The sequence below is a fragment of the Agelaius tricolor genome, unplaced genomic scaffold (assembly GCF_023055355.1).
Source record: "Agelaius tricolor isolate 1412-34295 unplaced genomic scaffold, bAgeTri1.0.p SCAF_6, whole genome shotgun sequence".
In the NCBI taxonomy this organism is placed as follows: domain Eukaryota; kingdom Metazoa; phylum Chordata; class Aves; order Passeriformes; family Icteridae; genus Agelaius; species Agelaius tricolor.
The window spans coordinates 55,506,305-55,527,473 of record NW_027269266.1 but is presented as its reverse complement, the minus strand read 5'-3'; the positions used below and the strand labels follow the sequence as shown (position 1 = coordinate 55,527,473).

Here is a 21,169-nt window from a genome sequence, read left to right as displayed (position 1 = left end):
TGGTCTCTGTCTCTGGGATATAGGCAAGAGGTTTTAAACTTACTCTGTATGTATCATATATCATGTGTCTTCAGTACAGTTTCGGTAAGCAAGCTTCCATTCTGAGTCTTTGAACATTTCCCCTTATTTGCAAATTCACCAAGTCCTTCAGGTTAAAGACTCAATGCTTGAAAATCTGTAAGTTTCCATGATTGAAATTACAGTTCGCTTCTAATGGACAGCACAGAAGGTGGTTGTCCTAGGGGGACTTTATGGTGCAGGTATCCCCAATTGTCTGTTCTGTTTATGCTGGATTTTAAGTTCTGCACCTTTAAGACTGGTTCCGAGAGTGAAGCTGGGGTGAGAAGAAGCATGCAGTTTGTTTTCAGAAACTTCACTTGCTCCCGCGCATTCCTTGCTCTCTCTCAGTGCGTGTTGTCCTCAGCATGGACAGGGAGCGGGAGAAAGCTCTCCTTTGCTTTTACTTAGTTTTTAACTAGCTGAGGCAGAGAAGTTCCCCGGACAATGGCTTTTCTTTTTCTTGGAACTGATTGGCCCTGCTCTGGATTGAAAACCCAAAAAAACACCAGGAGTTTGTGCCTGTGATCCATGGGGCCCAGGATGCAGCATTTTTCAGCTCAGGAGGGACTGATAAGAGACTGAGTGAGCCGAGCTACACCCTATGACAAGGACTTTCTGAATTTGCCATCTCTTCAGAACAGCGAGAGGTTTTATTGTTTAGTATTATTATTTTTTTTCTGCTTGTGAATACTTGGCAGTTTTTTTCCACTTTTCTCCAAAGAAATCTTTCCCAAACCAGTTGAGAGAGGGGCTGCTTGAATTTGGTTTCTAGAAAAGACCACTTTAAAATTTTCCTCCCAAATTTGTCCCAAACCAGGACAATAGTGAAGGCAGATGGAAGATAGGCCCACTAGAGGGGAAATGAATTATTAACTCCCTCAAGTATGGTATATGTTGCTAGAGTTGTTAATATTTTAATATGACATGGCCACAAAAAGTTATTTCCTTCATTCTACAATAGCCTGTGAGTTGCAAGGAATGAATATATTTACAGAGAGGGGAGAGGAGGCTGCAGCGACCCTATTCACTCGGATTTTTCTTTTACACAAAACCACTTTGTCACAACTAGACTAGTTGACAAATGAACTTTTATTTGGTTCAATTGCACTGGTGGAATGGAAATCTCATTACATGCAGAAAGGAATGCTCAGTCTGATCACCACCACTGTAGGCTTGAAGTACAGAAAAGTAATCCCTGTAGTTTTTTTATGTCCTCAAACAAAACATCTGTACATTATATGTATAGGATGTTGGGTTTTCAAAGGACTTCAACACATTTTCTGTTCTAGCCCAGTTAAAACATGCTTATGAAGTCCACTGATTTTAATAAGAATTAAGGAAAACTTCAAGTTAAGGATGAATTTATTGCCAGTCTGGATATTTTAGCCATTAAGATCCTAAATACTTCAGCACAGAAATGCAACATAATTTTTGACATTTCCCTCATTTTTTAACCACACCCACTTGACTAAATTAGTGTTGGCACATGTTGATGACACTTTTGTAACTAATTCTCCTTAGTTTCAACTTACTCCTTTCCTATTCCTCCAATAAGGAAGGAATACAAGTAGATATAAATGAAAAAAGTAACAGTTTACCAACAAGTGAAACAGCAATAGGCAAAGCCCCCCCCAAAACAACAAACAACCCACCTCTGAAGAAAGTAAAAAAAATCTACAACATTGCTAAATCTTGTTGAAAGGAATGAGAAGGAGGTGTCTTTACAAACTGTGGGCCTGATGGTAGATAAGGCCAGATATGGAGAGATTAAAGAAGCAATGGGAGGAACCACAAATTCCAAAGGAATTCCACTAATTGACATAGACTGTTACTCACTCAAGACTGTGCTACATCTCTGGATTTAGAGAAAAATAACAGAGACACAAGGAAAAAGAAAAATGGAAGGTGGGGGGGGGGGGAGTGTGTGTGTGTATACATTTGAAGGGGTTATTAGGCGTTTCAGGAAGTCTGTATCTCTCAAGTACCTCAGCCAATGGGGAAAGGGGGAGGTGAATGTGGCCGGGAAATTGGCAAAAAAGAGAGGCTGCATCCTCTAAAAATTTTGAGACATCCCATGGGGAATGCCTCATGACCTCTCCCTTTTTTGCATAAATTTACAGGACTTCTCTGTCTCCTTTTTGGACATAAACCTCTGGTGCTTGTGGATTTTCCTGACATCATGAACTCCATGGGAAAAACCAGACACCCAAAATGGCAGGGTACCACTCCCTTCCAAGATCGAGGCCCTCACTGCCAACAGTATGTAGGGAGACAAAGGGAGAAATGATGTCAGATTCTCCCCTCAAGATGGTGCCCTCCAGGCTACCACATGGCTTGAAAGACAAAGGGAAAATCAGCTCTCTATCCCAAGATGTTGCTCCCCAGTCGACCTGGGAGTTTGGAAGACAAAGGGGGGAAAAAAGGACAGCAGTCAAAAAGAACTCTCTGGTGAAGGTAGGAGCCTATGAAGCAGTTCTAGTGGTAGATAAGAATTCTTGGCACATGTGGATTCAGCTCCACTTCCCGCTGCTTCATCCTGCTGCCTGCTGGGCTCCACTGATGTTGGTGGTTCTGTTCTCCATACTGCAGGTGCGTCAGGCAGGGGGGTGGGTTGCGGGAATAACCTGACATCCACGTCGGGAGGCAAATACTCTGGTGGCAGAAGGGCACCCCAGGTTCTGAGGGCTACAGGCCTTACAGATCAAGAATAAGCTAGGAGTTGATCTCATTTAGGATGGGATTAACTGTGCTGTTAAATTAAAGAATGAGCACATTCAAAATTGACAAAAAGGTGGACACTAGCAAATATAGAGCAGAGCAGGCACTGTATACATAAGCTTTAATAGCAGCTACATATGTAGTCATCAAAGCTGAAGATAAAATGGTGCTATAAAATAAAGGAAAATAGTTAATATAGAAGAAAAAAAAACCAGTATTAATCCCAATAGTATTCATGGTGGAAAAGACAAAACGTATAACAGGGAATTCCACTAGAAATGAAAGAGTTATTCATGGATAAACCTTAATTTCAAAGCACAGCAATCTTCAAACTTGATTAATTTCTCAGTTGTTCCAAAGTAGTTATTTACATGATTCCCTGATTTCTCTGTCAAGGTTGTTCTGAACAGAGGACAAAAATTCCTATCTTCAAAATTTTAGGAAGTATTTAAATTGTAAAATTAATATGTAGAGTACTCTTACTTAGGAGAAGGCAGTGGCTGACAAGACAGGGCTTACAAGACCAGGGCATAAGTTAATGTGCTAGGAAAATTTGTTATATGTACTTGTTAAGGCTTGTACAGATTCACTGTATGTCACTTTCAGTCATAACTCACCAAAAATAGCAAGATGCTTTGAATGTAAGAATAAATAAATGGATATAATTGTACCTAAAGTCACTGGTTTTGGGATAAACGGTTACGTATACACAACCATTTACCCCTTCTAATGCTTCTAATGCTTCTAATGCAGCGAAGCTAGGGCTTTGCTGTAAGCAAGTGCTGATATCCCATCTATAAAAAGTGAACAGCAACCTTAACACGTGTCTGGTTTGCATGATTATTAAAAACTCAAACTGAAATGCAGTTTGCTTATAATTTTTGGCATTTCATCTATTTCTTCAGCATGGACAGATGAAGTTGAATTGGCTGAGTCTCTACTCTGTAATCTCTGCTGTTGGAAGAACCTGGGCAGAATAGTAGTAGGGCACTTGTACTTGCACTGCTGACTAAAACTTGGCCCTGGGATCTAAATTAAGGAAAAGAAAATAGCCTACTTGGGTTTAGTTTCAGATATATCATTACCAAATGTCAGACATGAGATCACCCTCCACTCCTATACTTATAAATTGCAGAGCGGTAGTTGGAAGAATTCCTTAGGGCACAAGAGTTAAGGATGCATGATGTGCATGCTTAAGGTTTCTGAGGCAACATTTACAAACAATAAATGATCTGGTTTTATCTTATTTCCTTTGGGGAATATTTTTTTTTGGTGTAATTTGGTTAAGTGATACAAGGATTATATGTGTGTGCCTATGTGTATATATAAATACATACTCACAATTATCCCTAGGCAGAAATGCAAATTAATTGCTAAAGGTCAACAGTTGCCCTCTTGCTGAGCCAGTAGTAAGAGGCTCCCTGTTGATTAGCTAATGCTTTCTTAGTTACGTTAACTCAGTTAAGCTAGCTGAATGTGAAAGAAGCGTCCTTTTGATGTCTGTTGAGGTGTTAACGTATCTCGAAGACATGTTTGCTGCTCAATATTGTAACTTACTTCTGGAATGCAACATGGTAGTATCCTAGGTGAGCCAAAATATGTGTACTATATTCCATATTTTCTCTCTGTCCATCTGCACTGAAATAAACAAGGGCAGGAGACCTTTCTCCTTTTTAATGCCTTTATTGAAAGTGATCAACTCGAGTGGGGAGAACCGAGGGGTCCACGCTCATGCCACCATTGCTCCCAGGAGTGATATGGAGGAGAAGGAATAAGTGTGCAGCTTTGTCCATTGGTCTGTGGGCAGAGCTGGTGGTCCATTCTCACGGAAGCATCAGGAGATGCCCTTACTTTATGGTTCAACATCCGATTTCCTCTCTCTAGCCGACATCTTTAGGTTAGGGTGAGGGGTAAAAAGGGTCTTAGCGGATACTAGATTCTGTTCCTCACGTCTAGACATTACTTTGATTTGTCAGTTTTGTGTTGGCTCGTTGTTTTTAGGGGTTTTTGGCCAGGTTTGGTGAGGGGTCCCTCCCGTTGCATGCTGCATCCGATGTCATTTGCATGCCGACATTTGCGTCCCTTCCCCTTCAGCGTCTGGGTGCCATCTTCCAGGAAGCAGCAGGGCGACGCCCGGCTAAGGGAGCCGGCCAGCAGCTGCCCCCGCGGGACACGGCGACCCAGGCCGATCCTCGCGGAGCTCCCCCGGCACGGCCAGGGCCCGCGCCGAGGCGGGGAGGCGCCGCGCGCTCCCCGGGGCGGGTCCGCACCCGGGGGCACCACCCGCGGGACTCCCCGGCATGGCCGAGACCCGCGCTGACGGGGAGCGCCCCGCCGCTCCTGGGTCACCCCCGGCACGGGCGGGCCCGCGCCAAAAGGTGGGGGTGGGGCCTCGCCGGGGCAGCGGCGGACTGGCTCGGGGCACTATTGAGAACAGGTAATTAACAAGGGAAACTGTTAACAGGAGATTACAACATGAAATGATTAACAGTTAGAACTCCCAACTTGGCAGCAATTGGTTTAACTCGTGAACTCTGCAACCTTTAAAAAAATGGGCAGCTTTTCTACTCATAACATGCGCTGTTTGTGTTACTGTCACTAAGAGTCGACAACTAGGGAAATTGAACTTGTGTTCACAAAAGTTTTTACCCGGTTCACATAAAAGAAGCGGTCCGTGGTCCCTTTAAAAGGCAGCCAACAGACATACAGAGACCTCTTTTGTCACTCTCTGGGCTCCTAAGGAAGTTGCTTTGGGCAGGTCTCTGGTTAGAAACCTGAGAAGCTGAGTTTTGCAATCCAAAACTGTTTCAGAGTGAATACCTTTCTGCAGCTGCCATACCAAGATAGGACTGCTGGGGACTGGGGCCACCTTTCCTCATTGCTTCATGGGTCCACTTTCTTCTTCCTCCTCCTACTCTTTGGGATAGGGGCCTATGACAGCAGCACCAACACCGGCTGAGTGCAGCAGGTGGCAGGAGGAGGCAGCGAGCAGCTGCTCTGACCTCACACACATACACATCATGACAGTCATTAAAAGGAAGAAGGGGAGCTGACACCCTGGGACCGGAGGCCCCTAGGCAATGCCAGCACACCCCATCTGCCACCAGAACTGCTTCCTGTTTTTTGTTCCAGGGGAAAGGTTGAGTTGAGTGGGGCTTCTTTGCCATATTGTCTTCGCCTTCTGGTCCATCCAATCTGTTTATGATGGCTGCCATCCTGAGGGAGGGTTTTTCCACCATACTTTGTTTGTCTTCTGGTCCATGCGGCATGCTACAGTATCACCATCTGGGGAGGAAGAATGTACTCCTTATCTATCGGTGCCCAAATTTATTACTATCTCTTTTTAAGACAGGGTGCCAGGTTTGGGGGATTGGTGGTATTCCTTTAAAAAGTCAGAGTCACCCAAGCAGACCATCTTTTTTGCCTTGTGGTCTTTGCTCAAGGCAGAGGGTCTGCTTTGGGGTTTTTTTATCCACTTTTGTTCCTCTCTTGCATCATGGACTGCCTCAAGATGAATTCTGGGAGTGCTTGACTGCGGCCAAGACATTGTGTCAAGGGGAGTGGAGCAGCCTCACTCTGTGTGGTCCTCAGCCCACAAACAGTGCCCAGCTGAGGCAGGAAGGGAGAGTTGCTCCAGCCCTGCTTTGCTGTCTACTGCCTGCCAAGAGGATGACAAAGTCTCTTCATGAGTTCTAGCCCATGACTGAGTACCAGCTGCTGAAGTGTGCCAACTGCCTTTGTTGATGGAATTTCCACTGCTGGAGAGGTAAGGCTGCCATTTTTCCCCACTGTTTTTGAGTCACATGCTTGGCTGCAGAGCAGCCATCTTGGTAGGAGGTGTCACTGTCATTTAAAATTTCTCTTTGTTCTCATGGAAGTTGGGCAGACTTGGCAATTTTGTATCTAATAGATTATTCACTTTTTTTTTTTTTTTTTGCCTGGTTCTGTTTTGCTTGTCAGTAAACTTATTTTTTCACTTATATCGACTTGTATTAATTTCTCCTTATGCGTGGCAAGGGATTGGTCAAAACCAAGAGCAGGTAACTCATCTTAGAGCATCTCCCTTAAATTGTCTTAAACCAAGATACCTAGCATGTGGTTTTCTTTGTTCCTGGGGAGTCCAAGGGTTTCAGCACCTTTGTGTCTAGTGTTTATTGCTGTTATCTTGGTGGTTGTTGTTTGTTTTCTAGTAAACTGTTTTTTTACTTATATCTTCTTCCATTCATGTCTCCTTATTGGTGAAAGGGAAGTGGTTAAAACTAAGGGTAGGTAGTTCATTTTGGCATCTCCACTCCATATAATTGTCTTAAACTAAGGTGGCCTGATAACTTGTCTTTAGATGTTCTGTGAAGTTATAAATATTACATTGGTTAGAGCATGGTGCTAATAACACCGAAGTTGCAAATTCAGTCTCTGTATGCATCAGTCACTTAAGAGCTGGACTTGACCATCCTTGTGGGTATTTCGTAAATCAGAATGTTCTGTGTTTATGTGAACAACACTGTGATTTCAAGATCCAGCCTCTAGGGTAGTTAGAGTTGTTTGAGATTTTGTTGAACCTTTTTTATGGGGTCTGTTTAAAATAGAATCTTAGACGTCTACTAAGTTTCTTTTTCTAGACCCTCTCTCCTCCACTTAATGCATTTTTTTCAGTAAGTGTTGGAAAAGAAAGGAAAAAGCAGTCACAAAAATCTGAGTCATGCAGTTAGGCTACCACTGTACATCTGTCTGATATTGGAGTAGGCACAGGAATGATCCAAAATAAATATAAACTTGATCAAGCTTGAAAGAGAAATTCCCTTATTGTGAAAAAAATTTGGGTGAGGGATAACATCCCTTATTTTAGGTTTATTTCTGTTCTCCATATTGAAGAGAGAAAAGCACTGTACTTAGTTCATTTCAGAGGTACTGCTTTTGGAATAATGTGAGATCAGGAAGATTTGTCAGTCTGTAAATATGATATATTTCAGCTGTTCTGGTGACATAGGTAAATAGGTAGATATGTCTCGGCTATACCAAGTTTCTGTAGTTCTAGGCAATATCTTCTGCCTGTAACTTTGAGAAAGTGGATGTTCTTGCCTGTATTCTTCATTTTATCTTGAATCTTGCAATAACTTGGTGTATTTATAAGGTTCTGAAGATAAGTAAATAATACATTAATCCCGGTTTTCTGTATTATAAGGATAGTTCCTGGTTCAGGATAAAGGCTTGAAAATGTGAAGTCTCCAGGCTGACAAAACAGATAGCAAAGAAGGGGAATTAAAACAAAGATTATCATGGATAAAAGGGAGTTAATCTAAGAATTTTGTCCTGCTGTACATTTTAAAGTTGTAAAGTTGGACTGGCATAGCCATGTCAACTGGGAGTCCTTTTAGGGAAAATAACTTTTTCTAAACTGGTGGAACACTGCTGACAAAGCCTCAGTGGAGATGGAGGCCTCCCAGCAGAAGGGTAATTCTCTGAGTGCTCATATTTTTTGAACAGGTAAGATGGCTGTAGTAGCAAAAGACATTCTGTAGACCAGTGCAAACTAAGTCTGTGGTAGGAAGCTGTGTCAGTGTAAGTGGGCCAAAAGTGTGGGACAGCACCAATTAGTGCTCTGCTCAAGAAGTTAAGGGCTTTCACAGGTGGCTGAGTGAACCTAGAAAAAGTCATGCTAGTGCTTCCTGCCATTTGTCATAAATAACTTACCAGTATCTCTACTAGTGTAAGACTGGCATAATCTAACAGGTAGGCAGAAAGCAACTTTTCAGAAACTTCTATGGGAAATGACCTGTTGTAAGAAGATTTTTGGGTTTTTTTTAAATTGTCTTCAGTGAGAACCATGAGACAATCTGAGCATCAAAGATGCAGTGAAATTATTAAAACATTCTCCATCCCTATAACAGATCTCAATGAAGAATTTAATTGTATTTTATCCTACATTTTTCTTGACTGGATACTGCGCTGAGGTTTGGTCAGTATTGAACAAGTTGAACTCAATGAGTTCCCTTGTGCCTTATAATTGTCACTATGCTAAAAGTCTTCCTCCTCATTCAACAGTTGTAGTTTTGGTTTGTCTTGCAGAGTTGAATGTAAGCTCTGGGAAAATACAACAGGCTGATTTGTGTCTCATGTTCACTCAGAGCAATGTTGTTCCTCTGTTCTATTTTATTATGGCTAATTGAATGTATTTTCCTAATTCATGCGGCTACAGTTATATTATTGCAACTCTTCTGATGTTATTGGTCAGCTCACACCAAACTCAAAATTGGTGTCTTCCTCTCTCCCCTTATGATTCAAACTGGTGAGAAAAAGACTATTTTGATTTATAAACTGGACTGGAGGGGAAAGGATACAAGATTTTGAAATAGGGCACCTGGAGCCTGGAGGCAGACATTCTTCACAGGAAGAAGTTTTATAAAAAAAAATTTTGTCTTGTTGCATCTCCCTTTCATAAGGGGGGATATACATATACATTTGCAGGTTAGATTTAATTCTTTGGGATGTATTCTTTGAATAATGTAATTATGAATTAAAAAGAGGACATCATATTCCCTGAGAAGATTAACTACGAGACCTATGATTTTTGTGAATCATAGATGTGCCATTCAAATCTTTAAAGCTTTTTGTACAGCTGAAATTATAATGAAAGTTTAGGGATCTTCCTTAAACTGGAGATGATATATGGGGTTGTAAAAAGCAGCCAGGAGTTGAGTAACTGGACAAAAATTTAGGCTCCTAGAGGCACACCCATTGGTTTTACATATTACGGAGACATAGCATACTATACTTAAGGAGGGATAATTATTATTGTATTTGGTTAAATAAATTTCCTGTTTATAGTATTGTCCTTGTTCCAGCTAGGACAGGGTTAAGTTTTCCAGTAGGCAGGAGGGGGCATGGCTAGAACCATGACCTTATTCAATACCACCTCATGTCATTCCTAGGATGGGGGAAGGAATTCTCTGAATCACTCTCTATTTTGTATACTTTTGTTATTAGGATTGTTACTGTTTGTTTTCTTATTTCATTGCTGTTTCCAGTAATTGTTCTTATTTGATAATTATTTTTTATGCCTTGAATTCTCCTCTCCAGCTGCCAGATGGAGAGGGGGAGTGGGAGCAAGTAGAGCAGTGTCTGGGTTTTGGTGGGAATACTAAACTGGGGAATACCATTTCTAAGGACCTGCAACAGGTCCTTAAAGAGTGTGGCTCTATCTACCCTTATCTAAAGAATCTTAATTTCAAATTAATTGCTAGAATCCAAGATGTCTGGCTCCATATTCTAGAAAACAGTGGTGGCTAACCTGCAGTCTGTGAAGGTTCTAAATTGACATGGAAACTCATGGCTGCTCATCTATGAGGTCTTGTATGACTTCACTGATAATTGGTAGCTGATACTACTGGACCATAACTAGGAGGTAGGATGCTCTTCACAGACTTGAAGAAAGCTTGCTTTCTCTTCAGTTTAAGGAAATCATCCCATCTCCACTAATAAGTAGTGTACACACATACTAATGTTATTCATAGACACTCAACATGTACAGCAGGTTCTGTCTCAGAGCTGTTATCTCTACAGATTGTTCTGAGTTGGGGCCTGTTTCACTGTATGATAAAGGGAGGTGAAGGAAGAGAAAAATATTATTTTGAAGCTCTTGTGCCATCAAAAAACCCTGGCAGTCATTAATCGTGAAGCGATGCACTGAAATTTGAGGAAGCATGTTGTAACATCATGCTATAGGTTCTCTGTTTTGTTTTTTTAAACTTTGTGTAGCCAGTTTAGTGCAGAACTTTTGTATGTTCTGCACTAAATTTCCAGTCATGTTACACTAAGTATATGATACATGGCATTTGATTCAGTTGTATCCCATCACAGAAGTTGAAGAACTGTGCAATTGATCCCTGTGTGTGGAACTTCTGTGTGAGTCCTTGACCTGGGGTGACTTTATGATGCTCATATCCCCATTTGTCTGTTTAGCCCAGAAATAAGTTTTCCACCTTTAAGATTGGTTCTGAAAGTGAAGGGGAGGGAAGATTTGCAGAATTTTTTTTCAGAAACTGCACTCACTCCTCCACATTTCTCCTCCTGGACTGCATTGTCTGCAGACGGACACCCAGACAGCACGACAGAGCTCTCCTTTGCTTTTAGTTAGTTTTTAGCTAGCTGAGGCAGAGAAGTTTCCCGGACTGTGGTTTTTCTTTTTCTTTGGACCTGTTTAAACCTGCTCTGGACTGAACACCCAGAGGAGCACCGGCAGCTCACACCTGTGGCCCACCAGACCAGGCCTGGGCCATGGCATTTCCAGTGCTGGAGGGACTGATAAGAGACTGAGTGAGCCAAGCTACAGCCCACGAAGGGGACATTTTTGAATTTGTCACCTCCTTTGGGGCGGCAAGAGGTTTTGTTTTTTAACATGGCTCATTTATTTTGTGCTGGTGAATGCTTTGCCTGCCAAATTAACAGTTTTTTTCCATTTTTCTCCAAGGAAATATTTGCCTGAACTGGTTGGGGGAGGGGGCCGCTTGAATCTGCTCTCTAGAAGAAACCCTTCAGAGGTTTTCTCCCAAATTTGCCCTAAACCAGGACAGGCCTATGAGAGAACTGATCTGAATTTTGTGAAGAGCAAAAAGCAGCAACTGTTTTACTTTTTATTTAGTTCTCTTTCCTATCGGTTTTCTCTGTATCAAATAACACATGACTTCGGTCACTCAGTACCACCAGACTTGCCTTGAAAGCACCTCTAGAGTGAGTGGTTTTTTTTCTGAACTACAGTTGTAGTAGTATATGTTAAACAAAGCATCAATTATACAATATATTAGAAACTTTTCTGCAGCCTTCACAATTTTAAACTTGCCAGTTGCAGTGTTTCTCACTAGTTTCTTCTTAATGCTTCTTAATGCAAGGAAAAAAAAAGGAGGAGCAGTTCTAGGAAACTGGAGAATAGAAAAATGTTTATGGGAATATGTAAAGTACTAGGCTTTTTTTGTTATATCACAGGGCATCAAGTATTGGATTGCATGAATACACATATAGTGCTCATTGTATCATAATAATGTAAATGAGCCAACCTTAAAACTGCATAGTCCTGATTTTTACAATAATTTTCAGCATGCCTATACTATCTTGTAATGAGTAATGTAGATATGCATTTACAGGGGCTTGCTTGCCTTGCAAGCTGATAACCTGCAAAAATGTAATCATTTATTAGGAATATCATAAATCAATAGAGGGAGAAAATGTTGTAAATACTGTGCAAGATTCTTGTTCTTGCCCATTTTTTATTAAAGAACCAGAGTACCAATAAGAATCAGATAATTGATAGATTTTTTTCTGCAACACACTGTCGGTATGGACTGCAGTTATTCTCAGTTTAGAGATTTTTGTATCTTTCTTTTGATTTTGTATCAACTTAACATTTCAGAAGGTTAATGCAGCTTGATGTTTCATTGTTGCACTTGTAACACAATCACGGGTGTGTTTGATAAGTCAGCAGATTTAACATTAGCTTTTTAACCACCACAAATACCATGCATCATCTGTACCAGTAAGTCAGTGGTGGAAATAGGTCATGTGGGTTCATTCCTAGAACATGAGGTTAAATATGGTCTGTTGGTGTGGTAGCTTGAAAATTTCTGAAATGGTGACTTAGTGCCCAAAGCTGACATATGCAGGGCAATTCATAAATCACAGAATGGTGTGGGTTGGAAGGAACCTTACAGATACCAGTTCTGTTAACAGTACATGAATGAGATGATTATTATTTGTACAGCACTGCAGCCATAAGGATTTGTTTTGCTGAAAATGAAAAGAAACAATAAAACCAGTTACCAGAGTGTTGTCGCAAGCCCCCAGCTGGGTGATAATTAGCATTGACTCCATGATTGCAGAAGGCTGATCGATCGCCATGCCATGCCATGCCATGCCATACTCATTAAGAAAAAACCTATCACCCTTGCAGACAGTCAAATACAGCTTTGAGCAGATTGGTTAATCAAATCCAAACACCATCACCATTGGCCAATCAAGAAAACACCCTTCGGTAAACAAATCTCCATAACACATTCTACATGTGCACAACAGGTGCAGCAAGTGAAGGCAAGAATTGTTTATCATTTTTTTCTCTGATCTTATCACAGCCTTCCCCAGGAAAATGCCTGGCAAAGTTGTGCCTGTTGTTCTCTGTGGAGAGAGCTGTGGCTACACCAGAGAATTCTTTTTCTTGTTACAAATAAAAATGTGATGGTTGTTCATGCCAGAATACAGAGCTGCTGGAGGGACGTTTATGAAACAATGTAAGTTCTTATGCTACTCTTTATGTTACATTTGGAGCTACTTAAAATTATTTTGTGACCTCTAACACTGAAGTCAGATTACAAATTTATATTAAATAGCCTAGTTTGAAAGAGTGTACTGAATTTTAGGAGACTTACTCAAGGGAAACTTGATATCTATCAAGTGCTCTTGATGCAAATGTGATATATGCCTTATGAGTGGTTATAAACATAGTTTATGCCATCACCGTATGTATTTTATGCACATGAAAGACTGCTGTTCTGGTTTGTGTTATTGAAGCAAAATGGCAATAGGACTGAAACCATTTTTCTGTTCCCTGATTTCTGTGTAACTTGCTCTCCAATTTCTTGGTTGCTGGTAAGAATAGATGATTAGTTTCAACACAGTGATAACTGACCAAGCAATCCTTCTTCCATCTGATATAAAAACTTTATTTGTTCACCTGATACATTACTCAAATTTGGTTGCTTCTGTAGAAACTAGTAAGAATAAAGCACATCAGAGCAAGTAGTAACCCAGTGTGTGAAAGGTATGAATCACTACCATAACTACTCTTACTCCATTCTTTAGAATATGTAAATGTGTTTGTGATGTCATTAAAGTAGAAGACAAGACTATTTTGATAGCAGGTTAGCCTAGCACACAACAGATTCTTTGATTCAGCAAGTTTGTGTCTGAGATGAATGTTTAACATGGTCAGTGGTAACATCTCTAGGCAGGTTCAAAAACACTGAAACCTCTTTAAAACACAGACACGGATTTTCTCCTTTCCTGTCCCTCCCAATTCCTAGGGAAAAGTGATGAAGGGAGGAATTCACAATATAGAGGTGATAAGTACAGCTGTAAACATATTAGAAGGTATTATTTACCATAGACATACTATAAAAAGTAAAGAACATTTATGCTAGGCTAACACTGTGGTATTAACCCTACACACTGAACTCCCTGGGACTGACCCTTCACATTGCAGAACTGTGCAAGAATACTTTTTTTCTTTGGCTAGTGTCATATGTAAAATACGTGCATCTGTAAGGTGGTGTCTGCATATATGTGAAGTATTGCCTAAGTGGAAGAATTTAAAAACCATGTTGTCAGAGTGCTAAATCATGATAGTTTAAATTTTAAAAAATATAGTAATTTCTACCTTGTTTCCTTGGAGGTCAAGTTTTGAAACTTTCGCTTGAAAGCTAGAAGGTGATTGTAATTCTCTTTTTGTTTTGTTGGTGTTGCAGGCACTTTGCCTATTCCCATAATATGAAATTTCTATTGCAAAAAACAGACTTAACATTGAACTTTGAAACCCATCTCTGGATCTCTAGAGATATCTGTTTCTTGGTGGTCCTTTGTCCTCAATGCAATGGAATTGCAAAGATCAGCCACTATATTGCCTAAATCAGCCAGAGAGAAGAAGTGCCTAGTGCTAGAATAGGCTGGCTGTAAATCTAGCCTCTAAGAGTAATGAAGTATTTGTTATTGCTTGTCACTTCCATAAGCTTGTTTCTGGGACAAGCTACAACAAGGTCACATGATGTTTACATGGGGTCCTAGTCATAAGAGGCATGCTCAAATCTTTGTCACTAGTAATATGCATTCACCTCAAGTGAGGCCTCAGTTAGCATCTGAGTGTGGTGTGTGTTAGCAAATCCAATTTTATTAATTAAGTTCCTTTTTGCTTCAGATAATATTTGATTTTATATATATATATATATATATATATAGATATATATATATAGATATGCAAGGAATGGCCTCAAGTTATACCCATTTTAGCTAAATTTCAGAGTCCCCTTTGGGAGTGAAATTCTGCACCAAAGGAAAGTTACGGAAGTTACTCCTTATGCAAATGGAAGTAGCTGTGAACCAGCAGGTACAGATACCAGTGACATGTGTGTATGTCCGGCAGGAACTCCAGGCATGGAGCTGCCCTTTCTTGAGCTACTTCAAGGGAGAAGTAATTCTTGGTGTGTAAATAGCATAAATACCAGTGTAGTAAATGTTATAAACAAAAATCTACCAATTTTTTTTGTGAGAATAAGGTTACAAAAACTAGTCAGACCAGTGTTGCTGCCAAAGTGCTACGTGTTTGTTATGATAATCACAAGTCGTTGAAGTTAAAGGTTCTTTTTGTATCAGTAAAGGCCCTGGCTAGGGCTAAGTTAATGGCTCTTCTCACCAGACAGTGAAGGGAGGGGACCTCCCCAGACAGTGAGGGGAAAGGACGAGACGTAGGAGGAGGGGGCATCAGAAGATGCAAAATAACTTCGGGACCAGCATGCCATGGGAAGTGTCAAACTTACCGAAAAGACCCCAAAAACAACGAGCCAATGCAGAATTAAGAAATTAGAGTGATGCCTGGACGTAAGGAACAGAATGCTGAGCCTGCAGAGATGCTGAAAAACCTTTGTTGCTCCTCGCCCTGAGCACAAAAATCATCTTAAACCGAGGCGTAGAGCTAGAAAAAGGTGAGAGAGCGAGATCGTCGTTACGCTTTAGTGACTCCCGCGAATAATTGACTTCTCGCTCAGGTCCTACGGGACAAAGCTGCCCCTAGTTTTCTTCTTTGAGTCTCCCCGGGAGAGATAACGGAGAGTGCAGACCTGTCAGGCTTCCCAATCTTGAGCTAATTGCCTTCAATAAAGGCATTAAAAGAAGAAAGAGTCTCCTGCCCTGTTTTTTTACAGTAAAGAGCTCTACTTGCATGAGCTTTTGTACAGAGGGAATCTGCAGCGTTAGGCAGCGTGACAAATGCCGTTCACTTTTGTTAAAATATTCAAAGTTTTGTAGTAATGAAAATAATAATAAAAATCAGGACAATAAGAGACAATCGGTAAAGAATTATGGACGTCCATGTGCCTGGCACTGTGCCACAAAGCACACCTTGCTAACAAAGAATTACCCCTTAAAAGCAATAGCCTATTGCATATTCATATATCTCATACATGATTCAAACCTTCCTTTCACACTAGGGTGTTTCTACTTAATTTTAACTTCCCCCCCCTCATCTTGAAAATCGATCTTCTTGGTTCCTCGAAGTCTGAGCTTTCCTGATAAGGTGATACTTCTTCTCTTGGGATCTTGGCGTCTGTTGCTGTTATCTCTATCCAGTTAGGATAATGCGAAGAATTTCTTGGTTATCCTTTCCATTCCTTGAGCTAGTTACAAAAAGTATCTTACATCACATAGTTTCTATTTTAATATTATGCTATAGCCTAAAAACTATATTTACCACACTACTTAAAAGAGATTAATACAGCGTAACTTTCCAACAAAACACATAGTATTCATTTTAATATTTGCGAAGAGCCACTATTGTAATACGTGTCTATAACAAGCAGCATCTAAGCTGTGATTTTAGAGATCATCTTTGCATCTCTGGTGCTGTGCTGAGAAACTAAAAGGTGCAAACCTCTCGGTTTTGGCTTCCTTACTGTGGCCGCTTTGCACGTGGCTGGTTATGGGCGTTAGCCTCACTCCTCTGGCGGCAGCCAAGCCAAGCCGTCCTGGAGAGAGGTAAATGCTCTTGTTACAGGAGCTGCAACTTCTAGCCCTGCACTTAAGCTCAAAGCCGCCGGGATACAGGGAGGAAAGCCAAGCCATGCAGGGCCCTAGGGGTGGCGGCACTCTCCCGGCCTGAAGATCCCCCACCCCCCTCCCAAGCCTTCCGAACGAGGCAGTCAGGCTGCCACGGGGAGATGGCGCCAGGTAGCAGGCCAGAGGAGGGGGCTGGTGTCGCCGCTTCAGGGTGAAGGGCAGCGAGGCACGGCTAGGCTACCCCGTACCCCCCCGCCCCAAGCCGGGAGCAGTGCCACGCGCCTCTTCTCCGCCTCCTCTTCAGCCTTGATCGAGACGCTGGAGGCTTCTCACGGCGGGAGGGAGCAGAAGAAATAAAAACAAGTGTGTGCGGCGCTGGGGGAGGGGGATTCCTGCTCCTGCTCCCCGACCGAGCCGCCTTGTCCTGTCGCGGAGCCGGGAAAACGAGGTAAACTTTGTCGGCCGTCGTGATCCACGGCAATGAGAACGCGCCGACCGGTGCGGCGGCGCGGGGCTTTGTTCCTGGTGGGGCGGAGGAAATTCGGCGGCGGGGAAGGGAGGGAGGCCCTTCGGTGGGCCGCGGGACCGCCGCGGTGGGGATTGAGGGTTTGCGGGGCCTCCACAGTCGCTACCGGGTGTCAGGGCTCCGCGTTCGCCCCGGAGCGTGTTAGGGCGGGAAGGGCGCAGTTCCCAGTGGTGGGGTCGGGCGGGGGTTCGGGCAGTCTAGAGGGATTGGGAGCGCCGTCCACTGGGACAGTGTTCGGGAGTTCATAGTACCGCTAGGGTAGAAGTGGTAGAGCGCTGCCGCAGGGAAGGCAGGATGGCGCCGGGGCTGTGAGGGCCGTGCCGTCCGCAGGCAGGCTCCGGCCGAGGGGGCGGGAAGGCGCTCCTGTATCTTTGTAGTCACGCTAGCTCTCTCTCCATGCTGGGCAGTTTAGTGGCCGGGCACTCGCTTCTCTCTTAGAAAGTTACTTCAGCCTGTGGGTTCGTCAGGCAGGGAGACGCCCGGTCTGAGGCTGAGGTGCGTCCGCCAGCGGGGAGGCCCCCCCGTCCTCCCCCGCTTCGCTCGTCGTCCACAGACAGCCCTTGCTGAGCCTGCCCTGGGCCTCAGCACATCTGCTGGTGTCTGTGATAAATGGTGCTGGTTTTGGTATCCACCCAGATCTCTCCCGATGCCCAGCTTTTCTGAACTGTTGGCAGTGTCTTGCCATCACTGGCTAAAACTTCCAGATGCGTGAAGCCTTCTGATCACTTTCCTAGATAATTGATCCTTACTGAGGATCGCTATTTAGAACCTTTGTATGTCTTCTCACAAACGTCCAGGTCTTGAGCAGCTTTTGGCATTGGTGCTGGCCAGTAGTGCAGGGTAGGTGGCTCAGGCTCCACAGCTGTGATCCTCCATGTCGGGTGGTCTCCTGAATGTTAGGGAGTTGCACCTTAACCAAGAGTCACATTTCCAAGTCTAGGATTAGGTGAGAAGGTGTAACTAAATCGATTACTTCTAATAACTCATGTTTATTGGAAGTTTTAATTAGTCATGTAATTTGTTGGAAGTACATGTGCTCATGAATTAATGGCGCATTACCAAGAGTTTTCTATGAGTTAAGTTAAAACATTCTGTTTCAATTTAGATTGTACATGTGCCCCAGGGAATGATTATTTAGAGAAGGCAGTGGCCACAAGTTGTTTAATCCGTGTTCCTTGCAATCTCTGATTTAATCCAAAGTACCTTTCTGCTGGTCACACTTTGTTTTACTAAAACAGCTGTGATATTTTTGGATATCATCACCATTGGTATTACCTTCTTTGGCCTGCTCTTGTTTTCTGGTCATTCAGAAAATATTTCTATCTCAAACACAGAACCCACAACAGCAATCTTTTTCGTTCTCTCTCTGGGCTGCTTGCCAGGGAGGCATGTTAGTCCATAACTCTGGGTTATCTGCCTCTTTGACTATAACCTCTATAGCTAGCAGATCAGAAGATACCACTGAGATAGAGACATAATAAGGCAGAATATTGGAAAAATACAGCAATTTCTTTTTGCATTAGAAAAAGCTGATGGGGAGTCTCTTAATGTCTTTTGTCTGACTTCCCTTCTCTGGAAGTGACCATAATGACAGAGAATGTTGGTATTTTTGAGAGATTGGTGGCAGTTATTTGGATAAAACCTTGTTAGTATAATTACCTATGTGTCTCCTAAATATACTCTTTAACAAAAAGAGAAATGATGACTAAAATAGAGTAGTTCTGAAATTGCAGAACAGGTATAATAAAGGAGAACCAATATAAGGAAATTATTTTAGAAGTCAGTAAAAATGCTATAGAAACTTAATAATTGGTTAGCATTTAATTTTAGAGCTTACAGTTCCATATTATTCCTGGTGAGGATTTCTAGTGGTGTTTTTCTGGCTGCCAGTTGAAGAATGAGATTATTAACTCATTTGCATTTTGGAAGGATCTTGGCTCAAATACACAACTGAAAGTAATCAGAAGTTACCATGTCATAATGAGGGTCTATGTATAAGCTACACACTTGACCTGTTGCTGAAGAGTCTCTTGGAAAATACCTCTTGATGGAGACTCTCCAGCTGTGAAGGAAGATGTGTGATAGGAGAGGTGGGAGACAGGGAGTGAATGATTCAGCTTTTTGGTTTTGCTTTTTTTTTTTTTTTGAGTTTTGTTTTGGCTGGGCTGGGTTTTGGATCTTTTGTTCTGTTATTTCTCCTGGTCTTAGGACCTTTGTGGGTGGAAGGTGAGAAGCAAACCATGTGACTGGATACTCTCTCTAAAAGTTAAGTTTGGTTTCTGCTTAGTTATTTCTTATACAGCAGGCCTGTAACAGGGATTTGTATGTAAGTATTTGCAGGTGTTTGGCAGCAAATTATTTTAGTGAGGGGTAGGGAAAGCAAGCATCTGGGAAATATCAAAGCTATTAAAGGTGCAGGCCAACGTCCCCAAAGCCTGCCATTTGATGATGAATAAAAACTGAGTTTCAGAGAAACAGCCTGCAATATGATGTTTTACAGCTAGGGATAGAGCAGGCTGCTGTTTCTGATAAAAGACATACAATATCAGCAGTTTGTTAAAAATTACATTTCAATTGCATTTCAGTTGCAAACACGACAGGAAAGCGCACCAGGTAAACAAAACCTAGCACATATTTTCAGAAAATCAGACGTTCCCAGAAGTACACAATACCCACAAAGATATTCTTTATAGCTGCTATTTCCAGGACACTGACTGTTCAGAAAAGTATCCTGTAACAAGTCACTATCACCCTGAGGTACGTCTGAGGTTTTCTTACATTTTTGGTAGTGTGAGGGAGTCTGCAGTGATAATGGTAATACACTTAATGTGTGTAAGTGCCCCCTCACCCTTTTTTCCCCACTTGATAGTCTTCTGTATTGATGTATTTCACAATGTAACTGTGCTTTTAAAGTTGCTTTTTTCACAGTTTAAGAATATAACTGGATTTGCATACTCAGGACTTGTTAACTTCTGGAAAAGAGTATAGCTTTTCTGTGCTTGATACCTTAAGCCAGAATTTTCATGATCTGCAGGGTCTGTTGTAGCGATCCGCCAGTGACAGGAAATTAACATTGCCTTGCTTCACAGGGATTGGGTGTCCACCTTTCTTTTTTCTTTTGCTCACTACTCCCTCTCTCATCTTGCCTACCCCACCATGCTACTATCTAATTACCTTGCAGGTACAGACCTTTGTGATAACAGAATTGAGATAATGAATTGCTTGAGGCATAAGGTGGCATATTGATATGCAGTAGTGTAATGGACAGATGTGTTGATGCAGCCTGCTTTCAGTGTACATCCACTGAAAAGGACCTGAGGAAATTAAGCAGCCTCAGAGACAGAGGAAGGGAAGATGCTATTATATCTTTGTAGTTCCATGAGCTTCACAGACACTCTCTTAGCTTTGGGGATGGCAGAAAGAGGATGTGATTCCATTTAGGAATGTATTTATTTGTGATTTGGGGAATAAGAAAAGGAGTGGTGGTGTTTGGAGAACAGGTTTTATATGTTCAGGAGAAACCTCTGTAACTTAGCTTTTTAACTTTTGGTCTTGCATTAATTTACTGAAAAAACAAAACTTTGGTGGTGATATCTTTTAAGCCTTAACCATGAAACAAACAAAAAGCAGGGTAGAGGGCATCTTTTTTCCTCCCAACTTGGTCAAATCTATATGCTTGCAGATGGAGTGAAAAGGTGATTGTAGACATCTGATTTTACTTTCAATTAAAATGCTGTATTATGGTTTTTCTTGAAGGATAATTTTAGTTGGGGAAACTGTGGAATCCTGTGATGTGAGTTTGAGCTCTTTTCAATTCAAGGAAGAATGTACATTAGACCATATGTAAAATTTTCAATGTACTATACTACCTTGTGTACCTTGCATACAGTATCTCAGACTCAATGCTTTGTAAGCACATTATCATTGATCAGTAGAAGAACTGTATTTACAGCTGTCTTTTTAGTTGAAGTAAAATGGGTGGCCTCTCTTCTTCAATAGGTCTTTCTGTATTTGTTCTTTTTTTGCAGCTAGTACTACTAAAATTCTTTTGAGGACATA

The 21,169-nt window shown here is 41.8% G+C and overlaps 1 protein-coding gene across 3 annotated transcripts in view; it reads left to right on the top strand.

The window, feature by feature from the left end:
- The first annotated feature begins 16,831 nt into the window (after positions 1 to 16,831).
- TNS3 (tensin 3) overlaps positions 16,832 to 21,169 on the top strand; it is a 208,726-nt gene continuing 204,388 nt past the window's right edge. For all 3 annotated transcript variants that reach the window (XM_071429877.1, XM_071429876.1, XM_071429875.1), the window contains exon 1: positions 16,832 to 17,032. The gene's annotated coding sequence lies outside the window, so the exon portion shown is untranslated. The remainder of the gene's footprint in view (positions 17,033 to 21,169) is intronic.